The sequence below is a fragment of the Myodes glareolus genome, chromosome 13, assembly GCF_982192425.1.
Source record: "Myodes glareolus chromosome 13, mMyoGla1.1, whole genome shotgun sequence".
NCBI classification, from domain to species: Eukaryota; Metazoa; Chordata; class Mammalia; order Rodentia; family Cricetidae; genus Myodes; species Myodes glareolus.
In genome coordinates this window covers 52,858,699-52,881,497 of record NC_142038.1, presented here as the reverse complement: position 1 = coordinate 52,881,497, position 22,799 = coordinate 52,858,699, and the positions used below count along the sequence as shown (strand labels likewise).

Genomic DNA, 22,799 nt, shown 5'->3' with positions numbered 1-22,799 from the left:
AGAAAAAGAATCACTTTTTGTAAACTAATGGGCCTTTATGAGACATGGTCTCAGTGTATAGCTCAGGTTGCCCTTAAATTCAAAATCCTTCTACCTCAGCCTTCTAACTGCTAGTATACAACCATATATAGCATGTCTAACTGTCAACCAACCACTTTATAAACTGAGGCCTGATAAGAACAAGAATAATCATTTATTTCTATATGAGCAGCTGTAACTCATTTTTTTTCCCCCAGAAAGGAAAAATGTTTAGTTCTAAACTTCCACTTTTAGTGAGGAAAACAATTTCAAACCCCCAAGCTAGTTCAGAAGAAATGGTTCTCTCCCAGGAGATAATGCCTCAAATAAGTGAGTCTCTAGTATCTGAAGCATTAGATAACAAGTAGTCCAAATAACTAACTAATCTCAATAAAAATCCATTCACTAAACAAAAGGAGAAAAGATTATCTTAGAAGAAAGAAAAACTAGGGGGCTGGAGAGATGGCTCAGCTGCTCTTCCAGAGGTCCTGAGTTCAATTCCCAGCACCCACATGGTGGCGCACAACCATCTGGAGTAAGGTCTGGCGCTCTCTTCTGGCATGCAGATGCACATGCAGACAGAACACTGTATAAACAATAAATAAATCTTTTAAAAAGAAACACTTTTTCAAGTACTGATACGCCAGATAAAAGGTGAATCCCAAGATCTGTAAGTTTAAAACAGTAACACTGAATCAGCTGTATTAGCTAGATCAGGGGCACCATAGCATAACAAGAAACAATCCAACCAATTTTCAGGAATGGTAAAAATGAACTTAGGATCAAGAAAATAACCATAAATTTACATAGTCTTTCTTATACAAGCAACATCTACTCTTTGATGCACTTGGTGCCAGTTAATTAAACAAAAATCTCAAAGTTAATCGAACAGCAGCTAACCACAAGAATCATTGATTTGCATACTTACAGAAAATTACCACTGAGAAAGCTTACCTTTGAGTACTTAAACACCTAAGTTTAAAAAACGGCTTCTGCACCAGCTACCCTCACTGAGCAAGCATCCTTCTGTCATTTATGGTTGTTTGAGATTATGGCAGAAGATCAGCCTGTAGTTCCTCATTGAAGAAACGCAGAACTCGATCAGTACTTCAGCAGTTAATCTACAAGGAAAAAAAAAACAACTGTTTCAATTCTCATCCGTATGTGTGTTTGTCTGGAGTCTTCAATCACTCCCCATTTTATTTTTTGATACAATCTCTCACTGAACCTGAAGCTTTCAGTTCAGGTAGACTGACCAGTCAATAAGCTCCCTGGATCCACCTGTCTCCACCACAGAATGCTGGGGTTACAGGATCTAGCAACTATTCCTAGTTAGGTACTAATAAAAATCTTAAACAAAAACAACAACCACAACAAAAAACCCAGGGTCTCACTCTGTAGACCTGGCTGACCCCAAGCTCACAGAAATTATTCTGCCTCTGCCTCCCAGTCAAATCTAATCATTCAAACACACAAAATTTCTCAACTGTTTTCCACTGCCCACAGTTCTGTTATTTCAGGGGGAAGTTATAAGCACATGTCACCCAGCATTTCTAAAGCAGAGTAATGAACAATACACTAAACGCTAACATACACAGATGTAACACATTAAGGAACTTAAGGAGCTAGAACAGTGATTCTCAATCTTCCTAATTGGTTGGAACTATGAAATTATTTCACTGTGACATCATAACCGTAATTTTGCTACTTTATGAATCATAATGTAAATATCTCATGTGCAGGATTATCTATCTCCAAAGGAGTCATGACACTCAGGTTGAGAACCACTGGGCTAGAGAGATTGCTCAGCGGGTAAAGGTACTTGCTGCCAAGCCTAATGACCTCAGCTTGATCCTTAGGACCCTTATGGTGGAAGAAGAGACCCAACTCCTGAAAGGTTTCCCCTAACACCCTCCTCACACACGTGTGGGGTAGACAAGTCAGACACACAGAGGGATAGACAGAGACACAGAGAGACAGACAGAGAGAATGAAATGAAAATTGTAATAAAGCTGAGTGTGCAGTCACATGCTTCTCATCCCAGCACTAAGGAGACAGAGGTAGACAGATCTCTGTGAATTTAAATGCAGCATGCTCTACAGAAGGAAGTCAACCTCAATACCATAGACACGTACTTTAAGGAGTTATTTTGCCTGTCCAAATGTCAGACCTTACTTCTGAGATAAGTGACCTAGAATACTAACATCTAATTTCAGGTAGGTCACAACCAAGGCCTAAGAGGAACAGGACTTTAAGAAGATAACCTTATCTTAATATTTGTTAAAGATTTATTATTTATTTATTATTATTTATTTATTATGAATACAGTGCTCTGTCTGCACGTGCCCCTGCACACCAGAAGAGGGCACCAGATCTCATTACAAACATTGTGAGCCATGTGGTTGCTAGAAATTGAACTCAGGACCCCTGGAAAAGCAGCCAAGGCTCTTAACTTCTGAGCCATCTCTCCAGCACCTTATTATTTTTAAGATCATCTATGCACACACATACACAGAAGCCAAAAGAAGCTGTTGGATCAATCCCCTGGAGTCAAATTTAGACACAGTTGTGAGCCACCCATTATGTATGCTGAGAATCAAATCTATGTACTCTGCAAGAGCAGCAAGTGTTCTTTATCACTGAACCATCTTCTCCAAACTATTTTTTTCTTTCTAGAGACGGGGTCATGTTATGTAATCAAGACCTCAAATTCAAGATCCTTCGGCATCAGCCTCCCATGTTCTGGGATTACAGGCATATGAAACCATGACTGAGCAGAATAGTTTATCATTTTTACTGTTCTTTAATATAAAACTACAATTTACTTGTTTTTAATCAGAAAAGGGTATTAGAGGAATTCTCTAACTTACTGTAGACAAATGGGTTCCCAGAGATGAAAACTTTTCTCATCTCATTTTACACAATTTGTAAAAAAGTTCCTCTGAAAATAAAAAGAGGGGTGGGATTTGAAGAGAGTTAAGTGCTCTCCCCACAAGACTGAAAACCCAAGTTCCATCCCCAGCACCCACAGAAAAAGCCAGGCATGGTGACATGCCTATATCACCACAGTGCTGGGGAGGCAGACAGGCAGGTCCCTGGGGCTCACTGGCAGACCAGCTAGCTAGTCTAGTATAATCTGCAAGCCCCAGCTCCTGGAAAAAGACTGTCTCTAAAAACAAAGTAGACAGCTCCTGAGGAACAACACCGGAAGGTGTCTCTGGCTGTCAATCGAAAACTCACACAGGAACACTAGTATCCACACCCACATGTACACATAAGTAGGTACAGATGTACACACACGAAACAGGCACATATGCAAAAGCAGCACCAACCTGATAAGCATAAGATCATGGGTCCAACCCTAAACTCCACAAACAAAGAACCGTCAGGACTATCCTTATTTGTTTTGTGAACTTTGAGCAAATCAACAACAAAGACTACCTCATTTTTGTCTCCACATTTCTAAACTGACCAATTAGAATCCAATTGTTTGAACTGATGCTGTCATTTCCAGTACTTTCCAGTTCACTACAGATCAGAATCCTCCAACTATCCTGTGAGATAAGGAGGAAAAGAAGAAAATGCTCAGCTGAAGACTTGTCAAGTCCAGAGCTTGTGGATGTCCTTTCTAGCTAACAGAGACCTCACTGAAACTGCTTCCATCTCCCTTGAGATCATGGAGCCACAGGGTGATTGCTGCACTAACGTGGCATACATTACACTCTATTCCACACCCTTCACTGTTCCCATTTCTAGTTCAAATCAGCTACTCATAAATGAACCTACTGTTCTCTCTTGGAGAAGTCCCAATTCACTCACGTGGGTTCATCTAAACATTCCATCCTTCCTTCCTTGTACAATAGTAACTCCTCCCACGTTCTTAGCATGCTACAAGAATACTTTATTAATAAAGAAATGGTCTCTGAAAAACATTCATTGATTAGAATAGGGTCTTCATTTAATGGGGAGATTTTATTTATTGTTTTATTTTTGAGTGTCTCACTATGTAGTGCTGGATGGCCTGGAAACTCCCAGAGATGCTGGCCTCTACCTTCAAAGTACTAGAAATAAAGGTGTGTAATCAGATATGCCTTTTTAATACTGATGTGACAGAAACAGATTCTTGGTGTTGATGTGCCTAGTTGAGAACTAAATTTAGGCTGAGAATCTTTTTTGGATATAAAATCAGTTTCTTTGCTGCTTATCTGAAAAAACAAAATATTATATGAAATTATAGTAATTCATTCATGTTCAGAAATATTAGCTTTTCAAATAAGATTTAACTCATGCAGAAAATAAAGACTAACTACATCTATAACTCAACAACAACAACAAAAAAAGGTATGGATTCCAGAACAGGGTCCAAACCTACACAGAAAACTCTGTCTCAAAAAACCAAAAATATAAAACAAAAAATAGGTATGGGTTTGCAATAAACACTTCTCTAAAAATACGCAAATGGTAAGTGCGCTAGCTGTTTGGCTCTGTCACCTAGACATAGGCTAGGGTCATCTGGAAGATGAAACTTCAACTGAGAAAATGCCTCTACCAGACTGGCTCGTGGCAGGTCTGCCGAGCATCTTCTTGATTAAGGACCCATGTTGTGGTAGGTTCTGTCCCAACAGGTGGTCCTGGGCTGTGTAAGACAGGGAGCTGAGTAAGCCATGAGCAGCCAGTAAGCAACACTCCCTATGATAAACCCTTCTCTGCCTAAACTGTGAGTGACGGTGTTCTCACCCCAGCAAGAGAGTCCTATCCAGGACAGTAAGCTTAGAAAAGTTATCCTTGGGCCAGCAAGACGGCTCAGAGACAGTCCAGCAGGGAAAGGTGCTCGCTGCCCCACAAGCCTCAAGTTCAATTCCCAGAACTACAAAAAGATGGAATAAAAGCTTGAGAGAGCTCAGTAGTTAAGAGGACCCACGCAGGCCGTTTACAATCACCTAGAACTCTAGTTCCAGGGATCTGGTCTCCACTACACACACCATGGCACGTAAGCCTACACTTACACTTAAGTTAAAAAAAAAATTGTGCAGTTGCCTACTACCAGCTTTTAGGGAAACGATAACCAAAAGCACAGGAGAGGCTAAAGACGTAACTCTTGCCTCACGGGCACAAAGCCCTCCTCAGCCCCCAACACCGCGTCAACAGGTGACACAAGCTGGTCATCTCAACAGAAGGGAGGAGGATTAGAAGTTCAAGGTCAGGGAGACCCTATAAATAGTGTACACATACAATTTTTTTTGTAGCTGGGGGAGGGGATATGTGCACATGCTATAGGTGAACCTGGTGGTTCTATGAAGAAGGAAAAAAACACTGTTACAGCTGGATGTAGTGGTGCCCAGTAATGCAATCCCAACATTCAGGAAGCTCAGTAAGATTTTTTGAGTGACGCCAGCCAGGGATACACAAAGACCGTATCAAAAATAAAACTGTATGTCAATTGTGAACTGATAACTTTTAGGTATAAATTTACTATAATGCTTCCAAAAAACAATTTGAAGATTGGAGAGAAGACTTAAGGGAAAAGGCACTTGCCAGCAAGCCAGAAGGCCTGGGTTTCACCCCAGAACCTACCCACAGGATAGAGAACTGAAAGTCGTCCTCTGACCCGCAGTGTGTGCCAGGATACAACATAGCACAACAAACTTTTTTTTTGCTTAAGAATCTGAAGCCTAGCATGGTGGTGTGTGCTTCTGATCCCAGCCCTTGGGAAGGGGCAGGAGAGGCAGGGTCATTCTTCCTCAGCTAGATAGAGAAGGAGGTGAGGCCAATCGGGGCTACCTGAGACCCTGTCTTAAAAGAGAATTGTCGGTTTACTGATGATGAAATACTGATAAATCACTCTAATTCAGCCATTTTCTTTTTTCTTTCTTTCTTTCTTTCTTTTTCTTTTTTTTTTTTTGGTTTTTGGAGATAGGGTCTCTCTGTAGCTTTGGAGCCTGTCCTGGTACTAGCTCTTGTAAACCAGGCTGGCCTCGAATTCACAGAGATCCACCTGCCTCTGCCTCCCAAGTGCTGGGCTTAAAGCCATGCGCCACCACCGCCTGGCGTAATTCAGCCATTTTCTATCCTAAAACATTTTAATTAAAAAAAAAAAGATACTACAATGAAGCTACTTTATCCAACGGAGAATAATGCCCCTAGGACAGGCCCTTCTACACAGGGCAAGAACTTCAGCTGTGTTGCGACACCTAACTGGTAAAACTGGAGAAAATACCCTAATTTAAAAGGAAAAGAGGGAGCTGGAGAGATGGCTCAGAGGTAAAGAGCACTGGCTGCTCTTCCAGAGCTCCTAAGTTCAATTCCCAGCAACCACATGGTAGCTCACAACCATCTGTAATAAGATCAAGGTACCTAAAAGGCAAACAAGTAATGACCAGAACAAGTATTTACTAAGACCACAGTACTTGTGAAAACCCAGGTCAAACAGTACTTTGAGGTTACAAAGGGGACGGAGGTTGGAGGCACACCTTCATACTAACCCGAACACAGAAAGTTAATATTCAAAACTATCCTTTAATATCTCCTACAAACCTCCATGCCACCGCTATCTAATGTTAAATAGCCAAATATTCTGTAGCTGTGGTGGCCATTTTCAGTTTGGCTTCCTCCAAGCCGTCTAGAAGGCCTAAGAGGAAACCGGATGAAATTATGCAACAGTTCTTCTAAGTCAGTTTGGGTTTAATTGATTACAAACAAAGAGAGTTTAACAATTTCCACTAGGCGAGTGTGCCAACGGATTCCACTTCCTAGAAGCTTATCTAGCCAGGCGCCCCGTCTGAAACTCGGCACCCTGCGCAGGGATCCCTCGGGCCTGGCTCTGGCTCAGGGTGTTCTAAATGAGGTCCCAGGGCACCGGCAGCCCAATTTTGGCTATAGTCTCTGAGCGACTTAAGGAAGTCAGCAACCACTCATCTCAGGTGACCTTAAGATGGGGCGCAGTCGAGCCCGGAATAAACCACTTTCCCTACCCCACCCCCGCAGCAACTCCTCTGCCCAGCTTGGAGGAAGTGGGCGCCGAGGTGGCGCAGAAGCGGGGGGCAGGCGAGGCCGGGAGCGGAGGCGCACGCCCGCTTGCACGCACTGCAGCGGCTGCAAAGCCAAGGCTGCCACACCCCCCGACAGTCAGGGCCACCGCCTTTTCCTCCCCTTCCCAGCGGAAAAGGAGCCCCTCGACTGAATGTCTACCGGGGCTGTGCCTCGACCTCCCAGACCCCGACCCGCAGGGCCCAGCGGCCACCGCGGGTGGGACCCGGAGCTGCGAGGCGTCCACGGAGGGGGGGGTGTGGAGGGGGAAGGGCCGCAGTGGCCGCCAGCGGCGCATGCGCAGTGCCGGGCACCCGCCCGTTTACCCACCGTTGGAACCGCGAAGCCCCGTTCCCCGGCCTCGGCCGCTTCTCCAGAACCCTTGGCGACGTCGACAAGGCGAGAACGGAGGCCCGAAGTGACACGGCGGCCGGCGGGTCTCCTTCCGAGGCGGCCTCCGGCGCGAGGCTGAAGCGACGGCTGTGGCGCAGGGCCAGCCCGGTAGCGACCCCCGGAGACCCCGGGCAGCGGCGGCGGCAGACGCGGAGAAGGGGGCGGGAGCGGCAGAGGCGGTGGTGACTGAGGCGCGGAGCCTCCCTAACGGCGAGCGGGAGGGGAGCAGGGTGGAGGGCGAGCGGCCGGGCCGGAAGTGACGCGGGAGGCGGGGCGAACTCGCGGCGCCCCGGTCAACCCGGATTCGGCGCTGGACTGCGGTGGCTCTGGCCCGCCCACTTGTGGGTTCCTTGGTCCGGTGCCAGGAGCGAGCCAGGGCTGGGGTCCTCGACTCGGGAACGTTGGGAAGGAGAGGATTAAGGAGGCATAGAAGGGAAAGGGCGCCTGGTCTCTGCGGAGCTGTGTCCCGAGCCCCGTAGAAGGTTCGGGAAACCCTTACGGTGAGGATGCATAAACCGTCACAGGAAGCTGCCCGTCAGACCCAAGTGTTGCCTTTTGCCTGCGATTTGGATCGGATGAGGGATTTCTGGGGCTCTGCCTCGCCCCATCATACCCCTACCCTGCTCTATCTAAGTACCTGACCTAGACTCCGGAGAGATTTCCGAGCGCGGTGCCCAGAGGGATCGGAATATGGAAGTTAATAGGATACTTGCTCGCAAAGAACTTACGATACTAAATCAGAGCTACAAGGCAGGAAGACAGAAGCTATGAGCCCAGGATTATGACCTTGCTTGTGTAGCCACGCAGACCAACCTTGCAGAGCCCTCCACCCTTAATGTGACTAGGTCATCTCTTCTGTTAAGGCCTTTGAGGACTTACGTTGAGAAAAACGCAGTGTTTGGTAAGGTGAACTATAGTTTTCTCTAAAATATAAGTCACTGCAGGGGTGTGGTGGCATCCCTCTCTAATCTCAGCACTCTGGAAGCTGAGGCAGGAGGATCACCTCGAGTTGGAGGCCAACTTGGGCTATATAACAAGTACAAAACCTTCCTGAGCTACCTAAAAAGACAACAAAAATAATAAAAGCAAACCACCGCAATTCCTACCTACCTGCCTTTGTCAGAAGTCAGTAACCTGGAAAACGAAAAAGAAAAAAAAGAAAAAAAAATCACAGACCTTGGCACAAGGTTTATAAAAAGTTAATCAGCCAGATGTGGTACCCCTTGCCTGTCATCCCAGCATTTGCGGGGTAAAGGCCGGAGGGTTGGGAGTCCAAGGCCACCCTGGGCTACATAATGACTTTAAGGTAACCTGGACTACCTTGTCTGAAAAACCCACAAAGATTTATAAAAATAATAAGTCACCCTCAGCAATGATCTCTCTGCAAATGTTACAGAGACCAAAGTGGCTCCCAAACTTCATCAGAGAGACTGAAATTACCTGTAACCTAAGGTCACACGCCCAGGTGATGCTGTCATAACTGAAGGGTGGGGTCCACAAGAAGTCTAGAACCACAGAACCTAAGTAAGAATATCCTGCAGGAGCTGAAAGGATAGATGGCGCTAGAGCAGTGCTGCTCAACCTTCCTGATGTGTGACCCGTTAGTAAAGTTCCTCATGTGTGGTCATCCCCAACTCTAGAATTGTTTGTTGCTTCTTCATAACTAATTTTGCTACTGTTAGGAATCACCGTGTAAATTTCTGCTATGCAGGATATCACACATGCAACCCCTGTGAAAGGAAAGGGTCGGTTAACCTCAGAAGGGTCCCGACTCACACGTTGAGAACTCCTGATCTAAAGCTTTTCCTGCTCTCCTAGAAGAACTGAGTTTGGTTCACCGCGCCCACGTTAGGCAGCTTACAACTGCCTGTAACTCCAACTCCAAGGGCTCTGGACGCCTCTTCTGGCCTCTGTGAGCACCTACACACGCAGGTACATACCCACACAAAGTTTGCTGAGAAGTAATTGCACAGACCTGAAATCCCAATGGGAGGCAGAGACCTGAGGATCACTATGAGTTCATGGACAACCTGGAAGTACTTAGGGAACCTTGTCTCATCAAACCAGACCAGGCACATGTGAATAGGGTGAACAAAAATTTAAAAAGAAAAAAAAACCAGACCAAACAAACAAACAAAAAGACTAGCGTGGAGCTGCTTTTGCAGGTAGAAGCCTGTGCTGCACAAACCTGAGCACGTGGGCTCAGTCCCCAGAGCCCGCAGAAAGCTGGGGCCATCTGTGATCCCAACTCTGCTCTATCAAGATGAGAGATGGGACAGGACAATTGCCTAGAAGCTCAGGGACCAGCTAACCTGGTGTGACAGAGCAGCAGAAACGAGAGCCCCCACCTCAACAAGGTGGAAAGGACAAGGAAGAACCGACTCCTCAGAGTCGCCTTGGACCAATACACACATACCACATGCATACAAAATGACATTCTTTTTCATTTAAAAAAAAAAAACAACTTTCAGTCTGGGTGGTGGTGGCACATGCCTTTAATCCCAGCACTCAGGAGGTAGAGGCAGGTGGATCTCTGTGAGTTTGAGGCCAGACTGATCTATAGAGCGAGTTTCAGAGCAGGCTCCAAAACTACACAGGAAGCTCACATGAACTTATCCAGACTTGGGAGGGCAGTCTCATCTTAGCTTGGATTCAGTATTCCTCTGCTCTGCTGCCAGAATAGCGTCAGCCCTGGGCGTCAGACACAGCCCACTGTCCTGTCTAACGGCAAGGAAAGCAGGGCAAGTACCTAGTGGTCCGCTGAGGGCCCTGTCACCTGCTGGAGCTGGCAAGATGACCGCATACAGCCGCAGTCCCCAAAGAAATCCTGTCACAGCTCACTGTAGTTAGTGTTGCAGTCCTGCTGTTGTCTAGAATTCCTAAAAAGGATGTGCCTCAAAGGGTGCTGTAATAGGGTGATTTGGTGGGGCAGGTAATCTGGGAGAGTTGTCGTGTCTTAGTACTTCCTTTAAAACAGTAGTATACCAGCTGTCAATGGTTCCGTATAAGCCTAGTGACCCGAGTTCAATTCTCAGAACCCATCTACAGGTAGAGGGAGAGAAATGACTTTCTGAAGCAGTCCGCTGACCTCCACACTCACGCCACAGCACACTGCCCACCCCTTCCCAAGTGCATACATAATAAATGTTTTCAATCAAAAGCAACAGTTCTCAGCCAGACTGTTCGGAGGCAGTGTGTGGATATGTCGTTGGTGGATAAACATGGAGCAGACCCAGTAGTAACTACAAAGGGTGCTGCTGAATCCCATATACAGCACAGAATGCTCCACAATGAACACAGTAGCTTCTTTTACGCTGATTTACTGGGGGTGGAGGACACCCTTGTGTGGAGGTCAGAGAAAACTTGCAGGAGTCAGTTCTTGTCTTCCAAAATATGGGTCCTGGGATTCATCACACTTGGCCCCAAGTAGTTTTGTGAGCCAAGCCCCATCTTCCTTGGCTGAGAATATAGCTTCTTATGTAATAAAGATCTATAAGCTCAGCAGTCATGTTCCAGAATTACATATATTTTTCTTTTTTCTTACGAATGTTTTAACTATATATAGGCATGGAAGTCATGTTTTGATTTGATTTGGATTTTTTTTCCTTTTTTGTCTTTTGTTTTTGAGACAGTCTGTTATAGACCAAGCTGACCTTGAACTCCTAATCTTCCTGCTTCCATCACCTCCTGAGGATTACAGGTGTATGCTGTCATGCTGGGATAGACCTCATATTTTGATATATTTCTAGTGTCAAAACTGTAGCTGTTTGGCCAGGATGAGAAGCACCCAGACCTTTGTGTTTCTAAAGACCCCTCAAGTTAATCCAGATGAGGAAAGTTATTTAGAAATGGGCTTTTTGAGATTATTTTTCACACAGTAAAACAAGCATTGTACCTAACTTCTCTGAACTCGGTATATGTATCTCGGATGTAAGGCTGCGCATCAGATCACTGGAGAGGGAACAAATGATCGCTGTGGCTGAGAGCGTGCCTGGATGTGTGGATGCCGGCGTATCTGTCGCCTAGGGTTAGAGTATGCCTGGGATGAGACTTGAAGTCGGGACTTCCCTGTCTTTCGTCACCTTACAACCCATGCAGAGAATGAAAAGAGGCATCTTGGCTCCTTTGGTAGAATTTAGTTCTTCATGGTGTAACAGGCTTCTATGCCCATCTCTTCTGGGTGCTAGGAGGAAACTCAGAATTGATTGTCCCTCTTGTCCTTACTGATCTCATCCAGCCCCAAAGTTTCAGAGTGGATTCAGTTTTTCTCAGTCAAGATTGCCATTATATCTTTAATGCCATGTTAATAAGAAATGAGCCACCGGAGTTAACAAGCACAAAAAGACATTTCTATCCCCAAGTCTATAACTTAAAAAGTTAAAAACACAACCATTTAGTACAAAGGCATACTGAACTTAAAATTAGAAACTTGCATTGAGTTCTAGACCCTGTTACTAGCCTTGTGGCTCTGGTCAAGTACCGAGGGTCCCTGTCGGCAAAAAGGAAAGCTACCATGAATTGGTGTGTTAAAGGTTGTTTAGTGAACAGTGTGCTGCAGGGTTTCCCACTCCTCTCCTGCTTTGAGCCAGAAAGCATCTCTGGAAATACTTTGCTTTAGATCTTTATTGCTAGGGATGGGTCCCTGTGTGAGAACTCTTCCCAGAAGTCCCCAAACGCTTATCCATCTGTACGGCTGTGTGCTTTTTGTTTTGTTTTGCTTTGCTTTGCTTTGCTTTTGTGGCAGGGTTTCTTATGTAGTAGGACTTATGTAGTCCTGGCTGTCCTGGAGCTCACAAAGATCCTTCTGCTTCTGCCTCTACCTCTCTTTACCTCTTTGCCTCTCTCTGCTTCTCCCTGCCTCTCTCTGCCTCCCTGCCTCTCTCTGCCTCCCTGTCTCTCTCTGCCTCCCTGCCTCTGCCATGCGGGGATTAAAGGCATTCACCACCACAGCTGGCCCTGCTTGTTACTGGGGCTCAACCCAAAACTGTGTGCTGTATACCCCATCCCTGGTCAATTTCTTTTCAAATGAAAATCAAGAACCCCAAAACTCTTGGACCATACCTGCCTTCTTGGTGCTATTTTCAAGACCTACTAAACTTCAAAGACATTTCTTCTTGCCAGGCGTGATGATAGACGTTTGCAATCCAGTGCTCAGGAGACTGACAGAATTATCACTGCAAGCCTGGAACTCAAAGCGAGTTCAAACCTAGCCTTACTACCTAGAAAGACCCTGTCTGCGGGTGGCGGAGGGGAGGCAAGAGAAAGAAAGGAAAAGAAAAGGGAAAAAGAAAAAAAATGATCTTCCCTAATTAGAAGAATTGTTATACATGTAAACCAAGCCATGGCTTTAGATACGGCTGAGAAAACACAAGCAATTTGGGGAGGGATGGAGGCGGTACCAAACAGGGAAAGGAGCTTGTTGGCTTTGGTTCCTGAAGAGCCTTGGAATGCTGTCCAAGTCATTCAAACTTAACTCGTTAATTTCTCCTTGCCTGGCGCTCCTGCCTCTCTTGTGAAGAGGGCAAAGACTAAGAGCCCATCAAAACTCCGACAATCCGAAAGGAGAAGCAACTCACCATTAGAGAGTGGCATGGCTGCCTCTTCTGAGGAATGCACAAGAAGTCTGGCTATGCCACTTTGCCCAGGACCATTGTACCAGTGCAAGAATGTGTGTTCTTCATAAACAAAAACCATTACTAGCTGCAAAGAGAAGAGACTGTTCCAGAGTGTACAAATCCCACGCCAGAACCCAAAATAATGGCCGACACTGTTCTGCTCTTAGCAACCCAAAGTAACCTTGGTGTCATTCGTGTCCTGAGTACGTATTTCCTGAACAGCTATTATGATGTGCTGGGGAGAGTATTAATGATTTCTGCGCTGAAAAGGCTTCATCATACATCTCTCGGAAATATAATGGCTTTGGAATAGGACCAAAGTCAACACAATGTGGATTTCGGCTGCTATATTCACTCGCAGAGCCCGTGGTGCCAGCCACATCAAGCTTGAGGAGCTGGAACAATGGACAGTAATGCTCATCTTTGCCAAGTCCACATTTTTTGGCCTAACAATTTGGAATTCTTTGTATGACAATAATGTGAGCATTTGCTGTAGACAAATTTGTTTTGGCTTCTTGATGAAGTGCCTATGATCATCTGTTTTTCACAATCTAACAATATTGTCAGAAATAAATAAGTTAAATAAATATCTGTGAATAGCTGTTCCTTTCTTCTTTCTCCCTCTTCTTGTATCCATGGAGGGGAAACAAAGTTTAAGAAGCTCGGATTGTGACCTTCACAAAACAATAAACCGTTGTCTGTCTTTTTATTCTGAAAAGTTCTTAGCGTTCTGTAGAGCCCATTTCTTCCTCAGAGGCTCTGGAGTCTGGTGACTGACTATCCTGATGCTTCATCCATCTCTCACTGGAGCCCTGCCTGTAGCAAATGGATAAACTGATAGCCAAATGCTTACAGACTACAGCCAGGGTTTCTTTATAACTTTGGGGCCTGTCCTGGAACTCACTTTGTAGACCAGGTTGACCTCGAACTCACAGAGATTCGCCTGCCTCTGCCTCCCAAGTGCTCCCAAGGCGTGCACCACCACTGCCCGGCTCAGACTACAGTCTTATTACAAGAGTGTAACTGAAGACAATCGCCGTGAAATGTGTTTATTCATTGAAATAATAAAAGCATTAGCCAGGTATGGTGGTACATGATTTTAATCCCAGCACTCAGGAGACAGAGGCAAGTGGATCTCTCTGAATTCAAGTCCAGCCTGATCTACATAATGAGCTCTAGAACATCCTAGTCTCTGTCTCAGAGAAAGAGAGTCTGGTTATCCAGGCTGTGAGGCCAGCAGCAGGAACGAGGGAGGAAGATAAGGAGTTCAAGGGCAGCCTTTGATAGATAACTACAGGAGACCCTGATTCAAGCAAAGCAAAACAAAACAAAACCCACACTAAAAGGAAGAGTACATCCATACTTCATAGTTTAACCAAATGTGTTGAATTATAGTAAAGGGGTAGCAATGTGTGTGTGTGTGTGTGTGTGTGTGTGTGTGTGTGTGTGTGTGTGTGTTTCAGACAGGGTCTCAGTATGCAACCCTGGCTGGGCGGAATTGACAGAATCACCTGCCTCTACTGCCAGAATCCTGGGATTAAAAGGGCGTGCTACTTGCTAGGCCTCTAAAGTAAGGTTTTGCTATTTGTTTGTTTTCCTTCTTGTTTCTGCTGGAGTGTCCATACAGTAAATTTTTGCTGAACACCTACAATCTGCCAGGCCTGGCGCTAAGTGTTGGAAATGCAGCTGTAGACTCTGTATTTGCTCTCTAGCCGTCAGGACATGGTTCTTGCCTGTTGTGGATGCACTGGGATCCTGCCTAAGACTTTCATCTCCTCTGCAGGAACCTACAGTTCACTTCGTATCTGCAGAGCTGGCTTTGTGTCCCTGCACGGTCGCCTCTCTAACTGTGCTTTGCTCGTCTGTACTGAGGTCAGAATGCATGGACCTATAATTATTAGAATATTCCGGAAGCTTACAGGAGAGCCAAGGGGATGGGCAAAGTCATTTGTCCAGACCTGAGAGATGCTTCACCCAACATCCAACTCCATTTAATTCACGAGGAGCTGCTCACAAACAGGAAAATAAAGCTTCTCTCACAGTCCCGCTGCCCATTGTCCCTGTTTGCTAGATGGACGCTGTGATGCTCAAGGACAACCTGCCGTAAAGGATGACCTCGCCAAGTGACAGGACATTCTGGTATCTTAGAGTTCTGTGGACTTGTAGCAGGCCCCCAGAACTTCACACAAGAGACACACCATGTTAGAGGCACCATTCTGACCTTAAAACCTAGCACAGCAGGTATACCAACACCTGCTAAAATGCAAACAAAGACCTAATCAATTGAAGTCTACAAGTCCAGGATCCAGGAAAGCCCCTAAATGTACTAACTTTGCTTTTTGGCTTCTGTAGTTCTTCTTCTTGCTAACTGTTCTTGCTTACTGGAATGTGTCACCAGGAGGTGATTTGTACATAAAAGACCTTTGTAAGGATCAGGGTTTCATGATTTGGGCAAGTTCCCCATGCAGCTGCTAACCAGCGATGAAGACTACATTTGACTTTAAAAGTGAGTGTTCTGGGGCTGGAGAGATGGCTCAGTGGTTAAGAGCACTGCCTGCTCTTCCAGAGGTCTTGAGTTCAATTCCCAACAACCACATGATGGCTCACAACAATCTGTAATGAAGTCTGATGCAGAACACTAATAAATAAGTAAATCTAATCCCAGCACTCGGGAGACAGAGGTAGATAAATCTCTGAATCTGAGGCCAGCTTGAACTAAAGAGAGAGTTCCAGGACAGGTTCCAAAGCTACAGAGAAACCTTGTCTCAAAAAACCAAAGAAAGAAAAAAGGAAGGAAGGAAGGAAGGAAGGAAGAATCTCTGAGTTCGAGGTCAGCCTGGTCTACAAAGTGAGTTTCAGGACAGCAAGAACTAAACAGAGAAACCATGTCTTGAAAAATAAAAAACCAAAAACAAATAGAGAAGAGTATATGTGTTGCCAGGTGCTGGTGGTGCACACCTTTAATCACAGCACTCGGGAGGGAGGCAGAGGCAGGTAGATCTCTGAGTTCAAGGTCAGCCTGGTCTGCAGAACTAGTTCCAGGACAGTGAGGACTACGTAAAATACGTAAAAAGGAAAGAAAAGAGAAGAAAAGACAAGAAAAAAGAAAAGAAAAGAAAAGTGTGTGTTCACCTCACAACTTTCTGAAGACTGAGAAACGGGGCAGGGGGAGTTAGACCACTTCTGGGGCAACAGCAGGGAGAAAGGACAGTCCCAAGAACTTCTGCCTCTACTCTTGGTTCCCCAGAGGCTCCTGAGCCTCCACCCTAAATGGAAAATTACAGAAAGTCACCTGGATCTTCTCCTTCAGAGATGAGTGTATTTATGGCACCTTATGAAAAGTACACTTAGGAAAGGCTGGACACAGCCCAAATCCTAGCGTCTGGGTATGTGTGAGATGTCACTGGAACTCTGGTTTAAGCCTGTATGGTGACAACCCCTGATTGTCTTTATTGTTGCCTGTCTGTGTGACTCTTGTGTGTGTTTGTCAATTCTGTTGGCTGGGAGGAAGTTGCTATGGGAGGGTATGGTGGTTTGAATAGTGATGCCCCCCATAGACTCCTGTGTTTGAATGCTTGGTCACTAAGGAGTGGCGCTATTAGGTGGTGTGGCCTCAGAGGAAGTGTGTCACTGGGGGCAGGCTTTGAGGTCTTAGATCCTCGCCAGTGTATCTCTTCCTGCTGTCTGGGGATCAAGATACAGATCTCTCAGCTACCTCTCCAGCACCATGTCTGCCTGCATGTCACCATGTCCAGCCATGATGAAAATGGACTAAACCTCTGAAACTAGAAGCCAGCTCCAATTAAATGTTTTCCTTTATAAGAGGTGCTGTGGTCACAGTGTCTCTTCACAGCAATAAAACCTTCCCTAAGACTAAGGGAAGTGAGCAGTCCCAAGACACCGATGAAGTGTGTGTTAAAACACTTCAAGGAAGTTGGTATGGTGTCTGTATCTTGTCTGGGAAACTCCAGACCTTGTGTGAAATAGATTAGTTTTGTTTTTTGTTTTTTTGCACTTGGGAGGTCCAATGATGTATCTCTGAACCCCAGATAGTTCAGGCTGTCTGGAACATAGTGACTGGAGACTTTGGCCACCCTGACCAATGTCCCTACATTGGCCAATGGCTTTCTCTGTTGTGGAATATTACTTTAAAATGTGCTACATTTGTTTACGCTGTGGAACATTTGTTTTAATGATATAAAGATATGTTGCATTCTTTTATGTTGCATTTGTTTAACTCTGTGAAGCTGTGATACTTTGCCTGTCTAAAACACCTGATTGGTTTAATAAAGAACTAAATGGCAAATAGTGAGGCAGGAGAAAGGATAGGCGGGGTTGGCAGGCAGAGAAACTAAATAGAAGAAATATGGGACAAGACCAAGGAACAAGAAAAGGAGGAGGACATCAGGGGCCAGCCGCCCAGCTACACAGCAAGAAGTAAAAAAATGGTATACAGAAGTAGAGAAAGATAAAAGCCCAGAGGCAAAAGATAGATGGGATAAGTTAAGTTGAGAGAAACTGACTAGAAACAAACCAAGCTAAGGCTGGGCAGTCATAAGAAAGAATAAGCCACTATGTGTATATTTATTTGGGAGCTGGGTTGTGGGCCCCCAAAAGAGCAAAAAACAACCAACATTTCTCTGGTGCAAGATCCATACCCTTGACTTAAGACCTGCACCCTCTTCCTAGGGACCTGACTCCTCTTGGTTGGGCCAGGTTACTAGAGAAAACCCAAACCTCTGCCTGTTCTCACTGTCCCACCAGAGGAAGCTGACCCTATCCCCAAGGAAATAGTTCCCCTGGCTACACTGAAAGGCAGATAATATCTTCTGCCTCAGGCCTCTTTCCCCTTCACACAAAAGGAGTGGCTCTGGCTGAGGGCTCTGGGACGAATTCCCTGGGGCAGGGTTAGTTCCCCCCTCCCGCCTCTAAGGGAGAGCACACACACACACACACACACACACACACACAGACACACAGACACACACACACACACACACACACACACACACGGCTGTGCACCCAAGCCCTGGAGTTCTCATTCTTCTCCTTTCATAGTTTACATCTCCTTTTCAATCAATGATTTGTATAATTGGAAAACTCAGAACCCACCGTCCTCTAAAAATCCTCGGGCTCTCATTAGCTCTCAAAAGTCTTTTACACCCATCAGCCGACCCAGGATGATTGTCAACAGCTCCTGGCCATCTTCTTCATGGCTGAGGACCAGACAGAATCTGGCTGGAGAGTCTCAGGCCAGTTGGAATCACTGCTCTAACTGTCTTAATAAAGGGCTAAGTGGCCAATGACTTGTGGGCAGGGAGGGAGCTCTCAGGGATGGAGACAGAGACAGGTGAGGAGATGCGGAGAGAAGATGAACTTGCCTTGCTGAAAAAAGGAACCAAACCACGTGGTAGTACATAAAGTAAAAAAAAGAAAAAATGTGGGTTGGTTTAAATTATAAGAGCTAGTTAGAAACAAGCCTCAGTTATTGATCAAGTATAATTAATAAGTCCCTGTGTGGTTATTTGGGAGCTGGCTGTCGGTACAAAAAACATTTGCCTACAGAGGGATTTTCCCCTCTGCTCAACCTGACTGGGACCCCAACACTCAGGTAGGGAAGGATGCTCTGAACAATTTTGCCAAGACGTTTTAAGAGGAATGAAGGTCGCTGCTAGAAAAACTGCCAATCTGCCTAAGGTGAGTGAGTTAATACAAGAGCCCCAGGAATTGTCTGTGGGTTCTTGGAGGGCTCGTCGAGGTCTACCGGATGTTCACACCCAAAGACCCAGATGTGATGTACCAGAAGACCAGTGAGCAACTGACTACCGCTTTTGTCATGTAGTCTCCCAGGATAATAGAAACTTCAGAACTTAGAGGGGTTTGAGGGTATGAATAGGTTCCAATTATTGGAGACTGCTCAGAAACTTCACAAATCGCCATGACTCTGTAGAAGAAAAGCAGAATAAAAGACTGACCTGAGCAGTAGTGGCCGTGCTCAGGGACACTGATGAGAGAGATCCCAGGGAAATCAGAATCTCCTGCAACAGGGGCTAGAGAAGGACAGTGCGCTTATTGCAAGCAAAAAGGACACCTGGAAAATGAATGCCCATTGGAAGAGGGAAGGATGCCTCATCCTTCATTCGGGCAAGAGCTGACAGGTCCAGGGCTCCATTCCTCTGAGTCCTCAGGAGCCTGGGCAAGCATTAAAGGTGGGGGGACAGCTGGGTGGTGATGGTGTACATCCCAGCACTCAGGAATCAGAGGTAGGCAGATCTCTGTGAATTTGAGGCCAGCCTGGTCAACATGAGCTAGTTCCAGGACAGGCTCCAGAGCTACAGAGAAACCCTATTTCAACGAACCGGAAAAAAAAAAAAGAGGTGGGGGGACAAATCTGCCATCTTTAGAACACCTCACCTGAATGTAGTAAGCCTGTAAGGCAAGCCTCAACAACCATAACATAACATGGATGTTTCCCTTTACTTTCTTTAAAGATTTATTACACGTATGTAATAAATACAATGTTCTGTCTACATGTGTGCCTGCGGGCCAGAAGAAGGCACCAACTCTCATTAAAGATGGTTGTGAGCCACCATGTGGTTGCTGGGAATTGAACTCAAAATGCCTGGAAGAGCAGCCAATACTCTTAACCACTGAGCCATCTTTCCAGCCCCCTCCTTTACTTTTTATTGGCAAGTTTTCATTTAGCTCAAGCTGGCCATGAGCAATTTGAACTCTGATCCTTCTGCCTCCACCTTCCAGAGCTAAGTCACTGTGGAAGAACTAAGCCACTGTGCCCTCTTCCACTCTTCTCCTCCTTTCTTCTATTTTTATCTGGTTCTTTGTGGTTCAAGTTTTCCTTCTCGTGCATCTGGGATGAAGATTCACCATGCTCCACCCAACTGTGATGCTAGACCTAGGCAAGAACCTAGAGGGCTTAGAGAAACAGACCAGTTCACATCATCACTATTCCTCCCTCTCCTCTTCTTCCTCCTCCTCTTCTTTTCCTTTTCTTTGCAAGACAGGGTTTCTCTGTGTGTAGCCCTGGCTGTCCTGGGACTCACTCTGTGGACCAGCCTGGCCTCATATTCAGAGATCCACCTGCACCTGCCTCCACATTAAAGGTGTGCGCTCCCACATCCAACCTCATCATTGTTTTTTCAAGTACAGAAGTAATATATGGGTCCAGAAAGATGGCCAGCAGGCGAAAGTGCATGCCACCAAGCCTGACAACCCATCCCAGTACCCACATGGTAGGATCAAAGTGATTCTCTGTTCTCTGTACACACACAGTGGCACATGTTCCCATACACACACTAAAAAACAAATGGAATGGTACAAAGTTTTAAGGAATACACATTCCTGAGTTTAGGCACAAAACAATGACCGCATTATAGTAATTGGGAACTTAGAACGGTTAAAAAATGGGCACTGAGCGGTAGCGTGTAGCTCAATGACTTGCTTAGCACATGCAAGGTCCTCCATTCACAATGCCCAGCTTGCCCATAGGCACACACACATACACACATCCCACACAATAACACCTTACAAAAATCAAAGTTCTCATGACCCAGAGATTAGGCCATACATGTACTCTCAATGCTCAGGTAGAAGTGGGAGACGTACTGCGGATTTGAAGGCTGTCTGGTCTATATGCTAAGTTCTGGACTAGCCTGTGCTACATAAGGATGCCCTGTATTACAGTTCATGTCTGGAATACCAGCATTTGGAAGGCTGAGACAGGAGAATTGCCATGAGTCTGAGGTCCGCCTGAGTTACTGAATAAGACCCTGTCTCATAAAACCAAAGGAAGACAGCTAAAGAGATGGCTCGGCAGCCAAGAGTGCATACTGCCCTTACAGAGAACCCAGGTTCGGTTCCCAGCATCCACAAGGCAGTTCATGGCCATCTGTAACTCCACTTTCAGGGGATCCAATGCCTCATCTGACTTCCACAGGCTCCTGCACTCATGCATTGCACATGCACACACTTAGGCACATATACAAAATTAAGAAGTTTTACAAACCAAAAGAAAATGCTTTTTACTCTAACTTTTACTCCCTTTCTCACAAAAGTACATCTTGTGAAGGGTATCCTTTTAGATGCCTATATCATCTGAAAAATGCATACAAATTTTTAAATAAATAAAAGCATCCCCTTAATATTCCATCAACTCTTTGGGGGTGGGTGGCTTTGTTCTGTGAGACAGAATAATATACGTTTATTATATATTAGCCACATAGCCCTGGCTAATCTGGAACCAGACTGGACTCAGACCCGCAGAGATCAGTGTCTGCCTCCAAAATGCTGGGAGTAGAGGCATGTACCCCAGAGCATCCATTTACTTTTTACATAAAATATTCCACAGATATGTGTTCAATTAGCACATCGTTTCCAGTTTTTTCCATGAAGCGAATGCTATGATGTGCTGGTGTATCCGTGCACATATTTGTATGGAGTAACGACCAAGGAAAACACTTGACCTGGGTGTGGCGGCACACACCTGTAATTCCATAATTCCAACACTCAGGAGGCAGGAAGGTCAGGAATTCAAGGTCATCCTAAACTACTAGCAAGTTTAAGTCCAACCTGAACTCTAGGAGGCTTTGTCTCAAAATAAAATCAATCTTAAAAAAAAATCAAGACAACAAAAAATGAACACTTAAAATTTGCCTGAACTCTGACAACAGATACTGTACATGATTTATTTCTTTTCTTCTTTTTTGAGGCAGGATCTCACCCTGTCGGGTTGCCTGGAGCTTACGATGTAGCCCATGAAGGCATCAAAGTGACAGTGGTTCTCCTGCCTTGGGCTCCCGAGCCAGCACACCTGGCGTGTAGTCATCTAATGGGGCTGAGGGGCAGAGGCCATGGCTTCTTTTTGATTGCACTGAGTTTCTGTGTCCCCAGTGAGGGTGACGGTGTCACCCCGGAATTGCCCGTCCATCCCTGCTACCTTGGTTTTTGGGTTTTTTTCTTTCCGTTTCCACATTTTGATCATGAACATGGAGCACTTGGCAGTGCGCCTGTCACCACCTTAGATGGGGCTTTTCTTTTTTTAAAACAGGGTCTTGCAATGTTGCACACGCTTTGCTGGAACTTGACGGTCCTCCAGCCGCAGCCTCCCAAGTGCGAAGGTATGGTATGCACCACCACCTCTGGCCTAATCAAACCCTAATCAGTTTTACTCTGAAAGTTCCACTTTCTCTGCCATTTCCCCAAACTTCCCTTTACCACAGGGAGACCTCAGGGGGAAGAAACTCACCCAGTTCAGTCCTGCAGGTCCGCATTCCAGTCCACAGCAAAGGAGGGCTTAGCAGCAGCCACCCTTTCCCCAGAACCAAGGCTGGCACTGCCCAAAAGGCTGTTCAGGCAGACTTAGACTTAGCCGGCTATTTTATCTCTGTCCTTAGAAGATAAAGAACCAGCCCACAGGACAAGGGTCAAAGATAAATAAAATGGGAACACCAAGAAACACGAAGACCTTGGCCCCATTCAGTCAGCGTCAGAGTGGGTGCGGGGATCCCAGAACCTGACAAATGCAGTTTAGGTGGCTACCCTCCTCCCACAAATGTGTCATAAACTTTAAAAGTCACGTCCTGCACTACTTTGATTTTTTTTTTCAAGGACTTGAACCCTGGGCAACTATTTTTCGGAAGTTTCGTCTTAGCCATTCCCCCGCCCCTTTTATTTAATTTTGAGACAGGATCGCACTATTTTGCCCGAGCTGGCCTTGAACTTTCAGTTCTC

The 22,799-nt window shown here is 45.6% G+C and overlaps 1 protein-coding gene across 7 annotated transcripts in view; it reads right to left on the bottom strand.

Moving 5' to 3' along the window:
* The window catches only part of Fam13b (family with sequence similarity 13 member B), a 68,330-nt gene extending 45,864 nt beyond the window's left edge, over positions 1-22,466 (bottom strand). For 2 of the 7 annotated variants that reach the window (XM_087896165.1, XM_087896167.1), the window contains exons 1-2: positions 7,375-7,665; positions 973-1,139 (exon numbers count right to left, since the gene is read on the bottom strand). The gene's annotated coding sequence lies outside the window, so the exon portion shown is untranslated. Of the gene's footprint in view, positions 1-972; positions 1,140-7,374; positions 7,666-22,314 lie in introns of those variants that run through there. The other 5 variants (XM_087896166.1, XM_087896168.1, XM_048442492.3 and 2 more) reach the window with 4 other exon arrangements.
* Positions 22,467-22,799: the final 333 nt, after the last annotated feature.